Below are 12,308 nucleotides of genomic sequence, written 5' to 3'. Positions count from 1 at the left end.
AGGTTTCAATACAGGGTTAAGAAAATAAGCTTATTTTTATGTTTGACAAATTGAATTTTAAATGGGCAAGAAGTAAGTAATAAAACAAAAGTTTTCGATGAAAAAGGAGCTCTTTGGCTGAGAGGTAGACAGAAATAAAGCCATGATATAAAACAGTGGTTGTGTCACTCTATACTAAGGAGAAGAGACCTCTATGAAAACTATAGCTAGATAAGGAAATAGTGTAATACTTAAATTTTCATTTGAAGCCTTTAAGATTTAAAGAAATAATGCAGAAAAATGGAATTAGTGGTGTGGAGGATGAACTTTAAAAGTTGCCCCAGAATGCAAAGTAAAAAGACACGAAAACAATGACCAAAAAATGAGGGTTAAGGAAGAGAGAGACCTGAGACCCAAAATGCAAACAACAGGTGCTTCTAACACACAATAGGACCAAAGTAATACTCAAAGATATAATAGAAGAAATGTATTCTATGATTAAAAGCCAAGTCCAGTTTGAAAGAAATTGCCAAACAGCAGAGAGTAATACTGAACAACACGAAAGACTAAATACATCATAGATTAATTTGGGGGGCAAGGGTGGTGCTGAGGACTGAGTCCAGGGTCTCATACATGCTGAGAGGTTATGGCAGAGTTACACCCTAGCCTTAAATTTAAATATTTAACAGGAAAAAAAAAATGGTTTGTACGAAGAAGAAAAAACTTAGGCTTAGACTTATGTTCTAGAGCTCTGTCCGGCACAGTAGCCACCGTCCACACAGGACTACTGAGCACGGGCAGCCTGGCCTGGTCTGAACTGAAATGTGCGGCAAGTGGAAAAGCACACACCAGATTGTGATTACGTTCAATCCAATAAGAACAGTAAAATAGCTCAATAATTTTTACGTTGATTATATGTTGAAATGATAATGTTTTGAAAATGTTGCAGCCAACCAAAGAAATTAATTTTATCTGTTATGTTTCACTTATTGCATTTGGGTACTAGAAAATTTGAAGTTACATATGTGGCTTGCATTATATGTTTAATATAAAATGCTGCTCTGAAATCGGGGTTGGCAAACTCGGGTTAATACACTAAGTCAGCCGCAGCTGCATTTGTAAATAAAGTTCTACCGGGACACGAGCCATGCTCATTTGTTTAGACAAATATCGTGCCTCTTTCACTCTGATAGCAGAACAGAGTAGCTGCAACAGGAATCGTACAGTCCGAAAAGCATGAAGGATGTGTCATCTGGCCATTCACAGAGAGTTGAAAGATGGTGTGGAAATTTCAAGGAAATTTTGAGATTAAAACAGTACAATGTCTCAATAGAGTAAAATTCTCAGTTATATGTGTTCCCCCTTTCAGTTTGATGAAGAGATTGTTCCCTTCCTTTCTTCCTTCACTCTTTCCACTTTCTTTACCTTTTTAAAATTTTTTTAATGAAAAACCTGCACAGATAACATCCTGAGGGACATGGACACTTGCATATTCCATTGAACAGAGTGTGACTTGGTCCTGCCTTTCTGAATGGCAATTTGTTATAGGTGTCAAAACCAAAAGTCTAGGGTTCAGGGGTGGAGTTCGTGGGAAATCTGTAAACCCAAGTGAGAAATCTTTGCATCTATTTATTTTTACTGATCTCCAGCTGAAAGAGCATATTCCCCAGTCATAAAGAGCAGGCAGATGGACTTGAAGGTATCTATGTCCAAATTCCTACAATCCAGGAATATGTGGCCTAATAAAACCAAAGGGATTTTGCAGATTGATTAAATCAAGACTCTTGCTATAGAAGGATTATCCTGGATTATCCTAGTGGGCCAATGTCCTCACAAGGGTTCTTATGGAGGGAGGCAAGAGAGTCAGAATCCAAGAAGGAGATGCCATGAAAGAAGCAGAGGCCTCGGTGATGTGCAGCCACAAGCCCCAGAAGGCAGGCAGCCTCGGGAAGACAGGAGAAACGGGAAAACATTTTTTTCTAAGGACCTCCAGAGGAGCACAGCCCTACAAGCATCTTGGTTTTGGCCCCTTAATACTGATTTTTAACTTCTCCAAATATGTAAGTTTTTGGTTGTTACAGCAGCAATAAGAAACTAACAGTAGGCAACGAGCAACAGTAGAATTAGCACCTTGACACCAACAGAAATCATGGATACTTTCACATCAGATGAGTTATCTCAGGTATCTCAAGAGTGCTTACATTCAGCTTCAATTTTCCAGTAGTTAATAGACCTCTAGATCTTGATGTTATGTGTATTAATAAAAATACACATCACTATATCAGATCTTTAAAATCATTTGATAATTGTGCTAATTAGCTCCCTCTGTATCCCTATGTCTTGTACCTTATGCACTGAAGGTACCATTCTGAGGAGTCCATGGGCTTCGCCAGACTGCCAGTCAGCTCCGGGTACAAGTATGTTAAGAACACTTGTTATGAACACTCCTCGGTTTATTTCTTCATTCCTCTGCAGAAATATAACAAAGGTCTTTACAATTACTTGATTTTACAAAGATGATAGAAATATCTTTGTATCTGCCTCTTTTTGGCCCGTGAGAGTAATTCTTCGAAGGAGTGGGACTGCGGTGTCAAAGGTCACATGTATTTTTTAATTTTAATGGATTCTGCTCAAGGGCCTTCCATGATGACCCCTATAGGTGCGAGCATACCCTCTTCCTACACCTGAGCCAGCTCGCCACTTGATATTCCTAACCAAATGAATGAAAATTGTCATTTTAGTCTTCATAATTCTGATTATCAAAATGTTTTGAAATTTTTTTTTCTCGTTTGGCCATTTCTCCTCCAAATGGCCAGTTCATTTCTTTTACTCTGTTTTGTACAGGACTCATTTTACTTCTCTGGTAGATTCGTGAGATCTCCTTAGTTATTCTAATTATTGTTTGTTACATATTGCAAATATTTTCTCCTTTTCTGTTGCTTTAGTTAGCTGGGGTTATTCTACCTTTCATCTTTCAGAAACTAAATTTGGATGCAGACAGAATGATCGACCCTGTGGCTTCTGCATTTGATCTCTTAAGAGAATCTTATCTACGCTACTGTTATATCTTCCTCCTTTTTCCTTATAGTGGTTTAGTTTATTTCAAAGTTTTTTTTTAATTCTTCTGAAATTTGGTTCTGTGCATGACAGATGGTCAGAATCTATACGTGTTTATTTTCTGGATGTCTAGCCAATTGACTCAACATTGCTTATTCTTTCTTCACTTAGTTAAATGGCCACCTTTATCCTATACTAAATTCACACATCCCTTAATTTAATTAGCTTTTATTGAGTTCCTACTCTTTGCCAGGCATTGTTCCAGGTGATGGAGATACAGCAGTGAACAAGACAGAAAAGAGAAAACATTTTTTTAAAAAATGGACGGTGAAGAGAATGCAAAATTACATGATCAATTTTTTAACAAATGCCAAAGGGATTAAATTTCCCTATTAAAAAACAAGGACTCTTGGTTAAGGTTACAAAAAATTTATAAATTTAATTATATTCTGGACCAAGAATAGTCAAATATAGTCATTCTTCAGTATCCCCAGGGGGATTGGTTCCGGGACGCCCCTCAGACACCAAAATCTGCAAATACATATGTCCTTTATGTTATTAAATGGCATAGTTCCATATAACTTATGCATATCACTCTATATACCTTAAATCATCTCTAGATTACTTATAATACCTAATGTATGTAAATGTTATGTAAATAGTTGTTACACTGTATTGTTTAAGGAATAATGACATGAAAAAAATTCTGTACAGTTCAGTGCGGATGCAATTTTTAAAAAATATTTTCAGTCTGTGTTTGATTGAATCCACAATGCAGAACTCATGGGAATGGGGGGCAGACCGCAGGCCAGAGGAGCCTGTCAGAAGCCCAGAAAGAGACCCTGACCCTCAAAGCGCTTCAGTGGTGACAAGATACCCTTTCAAATGAGTGCTAAAAGAATAAATTGTTTAACATATAATGTTGAGGCAAATATTTGACTATTTGGAGGGGAAAACAGTTCAATTTTTACCTCACCGTAATCAAAATAAATGTGAGTTGAATGAGGAAGTTCAAAGTACTATTTTCTGGGTTCTTTTTTTTTTTTTTGGTACTGAGGTTTAAACCCAGGAGCCCAGGAGCACTTACCACTGAGCTACATCCCAACTCTTTTTGTTTTTCCCATTTACTGATTTATTTTTCAGGACAAATTCTCACTAAGTTTCTGATGCTGATCCTCAACTTGAAATCCTCCTGCCTCTATCTTTCAATTAGCTGGGATTATAGGCATGCTCCCCAAATACTAAATTTTAGAGAAACTGGAAGAAAACTGGGTGAATATTTACCTAACTTTGGAGTGAGGCAAGCATTTCCATGGTACCTCTCTGTCTCTGTCTCTCTCTCTCTTTTAACAAAGAAGAAAGCAAAATTAAAGAAAAGAATGTCAAATGTGAAAACATAAAAATTAAACCATTACATAGATCAAAATGTCATGAACAAAATTAAGAATCAAACAAACTAGGAAATAGTATTAACAACATATGATAGACAAGGTGACTAACTCTAAAAAAATCAATAAGAAAGTCAAACCCAAACAGAAAAATGAGCAAAGGACATAAATAAGAAATTCACAATAGGAAACAACAAATAACCAATAAATATATGAAATATTTCAGCAGCACTAGTAATATAAGAAATTCAAATTGAACCAACAAGACATATATTTTGCCTGTCATTTTGGCCAAGCTTCTTAAAAAATCCTAGTACTTAGGGCTGGCACAGATTCAGAGGGAAGAAAGCTCTCCTGTCCCACGGTGGAGCGTGACTTGTCCCAACCATTCTGCAGGGTGATTTATTTACATGGATCAAAAGCTTTAAAATGTCCAGACCCTTTAGAAGGCAATTCCATTTATAACAATTTCTCCTAAGGATATGATTAGAGATGTGCACAAAGATTTATTTCCAAGGAGGTTCCTAGCAGCATAGGATATGACAAAAAAATAAAATAAAATAAAAACAACCAAGAAAACAATGAAGACAAATTATTTACAGTGCTCAACACTAGGGGATTTGTTAAACAGATCTTGTTAGATTCCTATTGTGGAATGCTCTATAGTCATTAAAAATCACATTCTCCAATCATATTTAGTCTTACAGAAAAACGCCCAAGGTATAAAGACAAGTGCAAATAAAAAGAATGCTAGACTGCATTGATTGCTGTATGATAGATTTCTCAAATAAGTCTGTTCCGTTACGTGACCTGCCCTCCCGCCCCGCAGCTCTCTGTGAGATGCTGCTTGTGTTCCCCAACATGGCCTTCTCTCCCGATGTCTGCCATCCCCTCATAGAATGTCACCTTTGCTGGGTACCACTCCTCTCCGCTGGCACCATGACCCCCGACAGGCTTCCAACTCATCCAGCCAAACCCATTGTGAATCCACGTGGAACCACCTGGTCCCAAGGCTCACTCAAGACTCTCAAGTTCTCGAATCCCAATTTGAAACAGCTGGACGAAAAGAAGACTTCTCTGGTTCCCATGACAAACCCTTGGGAAGCAGAGGTGGGCACTTGGAGTACAGGCTTGCTCAGAGCCAGAAGTCTGCCCTCCAAACCCTGCCCCACCCTCTATTTTTTGGCTGTGCTTCTCTTGATGATGTTGGACACGGAGATGGCCTGATTCTCTTCCCTCAGTTCCATTTTGAGGGGGAGTGCAAAATTCGGGCGTGGGTGTGCATGTGCATTCGTGGAAGACGAAAGAGCTGGTACCCTGGGTGCTCAGGTGTGCTCGCAGGATTTACAGCTCAGGGAAGATTCGCGATTGGTTGAATCTGGTGCCTTAGTGAGTGCAGGATGAATACTGTGATTGACAGCTCCCTTAAGAACCACAGCGTTGGGATAGGAGATGGAGCGGCCCCTGGAAGAAGAGGTCAGGGTCAGGCAGGCAAGTCCTGTTCCTCTCTTGGGATAGAGGGATGCCAAAGTCATGCTGTCAACATCCTCAAGGTGTTTTAATTCCAATGGTTATTTTTATTTTTGCTTCGGTCTCCTCCCTCTTCCCAAGGATATCGCAGGAATCTGTAGCCTGGGTCAGGCAATGCTCGGCCTCACCTCTCCCATCTGGCCCTAAGTTCTTGTAAGTGGCTTCTACTGGCTTTATGCCTTCTGTGTGCCAAGCACTCTAAAGACTTAATGTGCCAGTACCAACATGGCCCAGCTCAGCAGGCGGGTGCCGATGCAGATGCACTGTTAGTGTGTTCTCGGTTATTTATGAGACCACCAATCCCAAAAGTGAGGCCAGTAACTCCAATGAGGCCTGGCCTTTCATCCCCTCTGCATTATTCGAAAGCCATGCAGTGGTCAAAACAGATCACTCCTATTAAAGATGGTACTGCCTGCCAGGAAACCTGTCCAGCACACCTGAGCACCCAAATGTCTATCAATTGATAAATGGATAAACAAAAAGTGGCATATCCATACAATGGAATATTATTCAGTCGTTAAAAGGAGTGAGATATTTCTACATGCTACAACATGGAAAACATTATGCCAAGTGAAAGAAAGCAGGCATAAAGGGTCTCACATAGTATGATTCCTTGCCTATGAAATATCCAGACTAGACAAATCCATAGAGCTGAAAAGCAAACAAATGGAGCTGGAGTTGAGGCTCAGTGGTAGAGCACTTGCCTAGCATGTGTGAGGTACGGGATTTAATTCCCAGCACCACATTTAAAAAAAAAAAAAAAATCAAGGTATTGTGTCCATCTACAACTAAAAAAAAAAAAATTTTTTTTTTTAAAGCATGCGCATAGTTGCAGGGGTAAGGAGGGAAGAGGAATTGAGGAATAACTGCTTCCAGGGCGTGGGGTGATAACGATGTTATGGAATTTGATAGTAGTGATGGTTATACAATTCAACGTATTTGGTGTCACCAAATTGTACAGTGATGATTTGTACACTGAATTATTAAAAGTGATTTAAAAGGTAAAATCTGTAGTATGCATATTTTGCCACAATAAAAAAATAAGGGGGAAAGAGAACATCAGTGGAACTTACAGTATTGAAACTGCCCCCGAGTAAGTATTCTAAGAGCCAGTGTTCCAGGCGGGTGGCAGGGACAGAACCTCTGAACCCCCAGCAGCCAGCTGCTGCTATAGGCTGGACAGAGGAAAGGCAGAGGGACTTCTCCAAGCACGGGGCGGCAGCCACAGACCCCAGCTGCTCTCCGAGGGCCCACGCAGGACCTGAGGAGCTCAGGAAGTCACATCTGCACCCTGACAAGAGCCAACAGGCCCAGCTTCTTTTTGGATATCTGCTCCCATTCATATCCTGAATCTCTGCTCCTTAAATTTCACCACGGGCAAGGAAAGAAGAGGGATGGACTGTTCTCCCCAAGGCCTGCAACAGCACCCACCTACCCATCCACCTCTCACCCGCCTGGGGAGGGATGTACCCGTGGGAGGGACAGCCCCCTCCTGCCCCACCTCCTGGGATGCTGGGAGATGCTTACTGGAAAGGAGCACTAGAGTTCTGTGTTCCTACGAGCCTGAACCCAGAGGGAGGAGAGAGGGAGGAAGGGAGAGAAAGAATCCTCGAAGCTCTACTGGGGCCTGGTGAAGCCCCGTGCCCCACACTGCGGCTTTGCCCTCCATCCCAGCCACCCCGGGAGGGGTTGGCAGTGGGCAGAGGAAGCCATAGGGTGAGTCTTAAGGCCAGGTCTTCTTGCAGCAGCACCAAGGACAGAGCTGAGCACAGGAGAGGACTGGAGGCTTGCTCACCCCAGAGACACAGGGCCAAGAACCTATGGGTGTCACCCCAGCTGGTCGGCTCTCTTCCTTCCTTCCTTTCTTCCTCCCAAGCCCACTCCCAGAAGAGGCCCAGGGTGCTGACAGGAGAGTGAAATGACCCTTGACGGGTGATCCCACTCCCCATCACCCTGCAGGGCCAGCCCTCTGGATCCTCATGGGGACAAGTATTGCCCTGGGGAGCTGGGCTAATGCCTCCTTTTCAATTAACCTGGTGCGGGGGTGGCGGGTGGCAGAATCAGAGGAAGGGAAGAAGTCCTCCTGGGTTTCTCCCATGAGTCTCCCCCAGTTGCCAGAACTTTCTTTCTCCCTGTGATGATGGTGAGGGTTTGTTTTCTTTCCTTCAAACTCTCCCAAACTTAATTTAAAGTTTCTCGCTTTTAAATATGTTCTGGCTGCCGAGTGAACAGCAGCGAGCTGCCAAAGGAAAGTGGAGAGAGAGATGATTGCCTGCACAGATATTGCAGCAGCTTAAATGAAAAACTGTATCCCCAGCAGAGCCCCAGGGAGTAGGAGAGCACTCAGGGGACAGAGCATGGGTGGAGGCCGGGAGCCCCAGGGAACCAGGGAAGGCCAGAGAGCCTGGTCAGTGGGTATTTCAGACATTGATTCCCCAAGTTCCATTTTTAACATCACCCAGATGGTGGGGGGCGGGGGGCGAAGGTGAGGAGTTACCTCTCCTTCCTTGAGTATGGCCTCAGTGGGAAGAAAATTCCTGCTGATTCACTTCCGGTCTGAAGGTTGAGCTGTTCTTTTTCTCCTGTTATCTGCACAGCTGGGGCATGAGCTTGAGACCTCAGTCCATCGCCCACACGACTCTCAGAGGGGTGCCATGGCAGAGGGCAGGGCCGGAGGTGGGTCTTGGTCAAGCCATGCCAGCCTGCACCCTGCTCCATGCACTTGACCCACCCTCCCCATCTCAGCTCCTGCCTGCTCAGTCCCGATGTCCCCTCCTGAGCCTGGGACAACCAGAGACTGCTGCCCCATGTTTTTTTGCATAAGCAGGCCAGCATTCATTTCTGATACTTTTCAACCAGAACCAGACTGGCCCGACCTGACCCCAGAAGGAGGAGCGGCTTCATCTCCTGATGCTGTCCTCTGGTTCTGACAGGCTGCACGTCTCTCAGGTCAGCCGAGGTCCACAGGCCGGGTACAAGGCCCTCATGCAAGGTTTGTCGCCAGAGCGCCCCCCCCCCCCCACCCACCCATGTCTCTCGCCACTGTTAATTACCTCTCGCCCCCTTCTGGCTCAGAAGCGGGGCTGTGCGTGTCCTCGACTGCTCAGATGTGGCTTACCCTGGCCATCATCCCGAGGCCTCCGCCACTTCGGTTGCGTCCTGCCGAGAACTCGCTCTGTCCTGCTGCCTGCCTCCCGTGGGCTCCGCACTCCGTCCCTCCTCTCCTCTCCTCTCCTCTTCCTGACTCTTGACGAGCTGCTGGCCTTAGAATCTGGGGCTGGGGTTGGACAGACTTGGGAAGCCCCAGCTCTGGTCTTTGCTCTCTAGGACAGGGGACAACAATCTCTCTCACGGGCCCCACCTTCCCCAGGACCAGTGTCCCACCCAGATCTCACCCTTGGTGAGGAAAGAGGCAGGTCAGGGGGTCTATTCTACCCCTGGCGGGCTGGTCACACAGCCTCCTAACCCCCTGCCTGCAGGCTCACCCAGGCTGCTCCGACTGCCTCCGGGGCCACCACCTCCTGTCTGCTACAGGCTTGCTCCCACTGCCTTTCATTCAGACAGGGGGTGGCATTCCAAATATTTAACAATGACAGAGATGCCCTGGGGCAGATGCTGGAGGCACCCTGCTGTGAATGGCCTTAACCCTCTAGTGACTGAATCTGGGGGAGGTGGATTGGAGCAGAAAGGAGGGGCAGCCAGAAGGGATGCACCCGGGGGCCTGGGACCCCTACTCTCCCCCAGCAGGAAGCTATTTCAATATTTTATTCACCGGAAGAGCCCTGCTATTTGACTCCTCCCTGCTTCCATCATCTGCATCGAATGCCCTGCATGAAATCACTTCTGTCCTAAATATTTAGAGAGGTTTCTCTTTTCCTGGCTGGATCTTGACTGATATAACATCTGACATCCGAATTCCTCTTAGGGAAGCGAACGTCTTTGTATAGGAAAATTCCTTGGTAAGGCGCTGAGGGGGAGGGAACATCCTGAGGGCCTGATTTGACAAGGAAGCAAAACGGGTTTGTTAAACTGCTCTGCATGGGAAACAAGTGGCAACTGGGAGGGGCAGGAGGGGCGGGGACAGAGCTGGAGAGCAAAGGGGAAAATAATAAAACAATGTAACAGGAGGTTGAAGCTCAGGTGGTGGAAATGGCTGAGGGGCTTTTAGGAACGGAAATATCAAAGATGGGCTTTCACACTGCTGGCGGTTTTGCCATCTATAAATCCGTCCTTTGGAAATGTCTGCTACCCACGGAGACTTTGTGTGCCCAGCCATGCTTTGTTTTAGGGGTGAGGCCGGGTTTTTTTTTTTTTTTTCCTAATGGAACATAAAGAAAAGGATTGAGGTCCTCGGTCTGGTCTGGCCGACTCAGGGTGAAACTGACAACGCCGGCAGGGGGTAAGAAGAGGCGTAAACTGAATTAATTCAATGCAAGCAGGAGCGCGGAGCAGAAATGACAATGAGGAGAGCTCGTCTTTCACAGTGCTTGCCATGCGCCAGGCTGGGCTCCCAGCTCTGCACAGACGCAAACCCGTTCAACCCTAGGAAGGCCTGCGAAGAGGGTGCGAATGTCACCAGCGTCCCCCCCTTCTACAGATGGGGAGATGTAACAGGCACAGAAGGCGCATCTCCTGCAAGGCATGAGGTTGGGACCTGAACCCAGCCTCGCCTAACCACGCCGCGTGAAGAGCGCTTGGGAGTCTGCGGGAACCCCAGGAGACTGGGTGTGCAGCCTCTTTGGTGGGGGTGTGAATGGACCTGACCCAGAACTGGCTTCTGGGTTTCTCTAGCCCTGAGTACCCCCAGGACAGGGACCATAGTTTATTCCTCTGCGACCTCAGAGCTACCACAGAGCCTGGCACAGTGTAGAAAGGGGCTCAAGTTCAAGTTCATTGCGTGCATAAGTGGAGGGGAGGGAGGGAGGGCATGACCCAAAGAGAATGCTTATCCGGCCCAGCACGGCAGAAACCGGCGAGGGAGCGGCTTGTTGCCTCTGCCCCCTCCCCCGCCCTCCCCGTGCTAATTGCAGTGCCGCCCCCTCCCACGCAGGCTGAAGCTGTGGATTTCTCCTAATTGAGAAGGAAAACATCTTCTGTCTCGTCGCAGCGGCAACATCAAGGGGCTCTGTGCCGGCCGGTCTCTCTGCCTGCCTGTCGCTGTCAGGCGTTTAACTCCCCTTGTGTCTTAGAATGTAAGAGCCACCCTCTTTGAAGGCCCCCAGAAGAGAGTGCTGGCATCTCGACGGAGACGGTTCTTCTGGGAGATGCCGAGGGGACAAGGGGTCTCTACAGCAAAGAAGCATTCATCTCCTCGCTGTCGTCTCTTTGGGGTCTATATTCGCATTCTTTATTCATTTTCATGTGATAAAAATTGAGATGTACAACCCTTGTCTCAGCTCACGCAGGCATCCCTCAGCTGGAAAGAGCCCTGTTCTCCCGCGTGGGTGGGTGACGGCAGGAGACAGGCTCTTGGGAAATGTCTCTGTAGACCATGGGGACAAGAGCCCCTCCTTGATCATCCCCCCTCCAGCGCGTGCAAACATACACACACACACACAAATGTGCACACTCATGTATGCATATGCCCTGGCCCCGGAGGCTGGGTCCCTACTCACACAGAATCAGGACTCCCAGATCTGTTCCAGGTTCAGCCAGGTTTGAGGGATGGGAGAGCCCAAGGCCCATCCATCCCCATGACCTCTGCAGGCACCTGGCCTCCTCCTGAGGCTGAACACTACTGATGTTGTTGGAATCCGGGGACTAGATAGAAGCTGGTGAAACACCGTTTACCGGGGACAAGTCTTGCTTCCTCAGGTGTTGAAGTATAACGCCAGAGAAGCACGCCGAAGCAAGCAAGCGTACAGTAGAAGTAAGAAGCTTTATTAAAGAAAAGTAAATGCCGACTTCTCCCTGGTGGAAGAAGGGGACCCAAAGGCAGAATCCAGGGGATGAGCAAATTTGTCCTTTTTATAGGTTTTATTCTGCTGTTCTTTCCCCCTTATCTCTTTCCTTCCTGCCGACGTGATTAGGCCTGGTTTTACAGGTGAGATGCAGAAAGTGAGAAGCGATGGGCAGGGGGTGGGCCAAGGTGATTCAGGCAGGTAAGGGGGAGGGGGGCATTAATCAGCAGCTTCTTGCCTGCAGTCCCTGACAAGTGCAGGCAAATTTGGTAATCAATGAACTCCAGAGATTCTTGACATTCCATTCTCCCAGGGCGGTCTCCAACTTCCAGAGGCAGATGGCTTTCATGGCCTCCATTTCCTCAATTTGACCAATCCCCTATTTCTACGCTAACTGCCTGTCCCCAATTCTGGCTTCAGTGGGACACCAGGAAGGGCTGTGTTGATAATCTAG

At 46.1% G+C, this 12,308-nt stretch overlaps 1 long non-coding RNA gene across 1 annotated transcript; it reads right to left on the bottom strand.

The window, feature by feature from the left end:
* Positions 1–344: 344 nt before the first annotated feature.
* LOC306639884 lies at positions 345–9,656 on the bottom strand. The gene is made up of 3 exons (XR_013757700.1): positions 9,008–9,656; positions 7,988–8,193; positions 345–5,888 (listed from the first exon to the last, which is right to left on the bottom strand). It is a non-coding gene; the product is annotated as an uncharacterized lncRNA (long non-coding RNA).
* Between the last annotated feature and the right edge of the window lie 2,652 nt (positions 9,657–12,308).

This window comes from Sciurus vulgaris (genome assembly GCF_902686455.1).
Source record: "Sciurus vulgaris genome assembly, chromosome: 1".
Lineage (NCBI taxonomy): Eukaryota > Metazoa > Chordata > Mammalia > Rodentia > Sciuridae > Sciurus > Sciurus vulgaris.
This window is presented reverse-complemented; position numbering and strand designations above follow the sequence as displayed.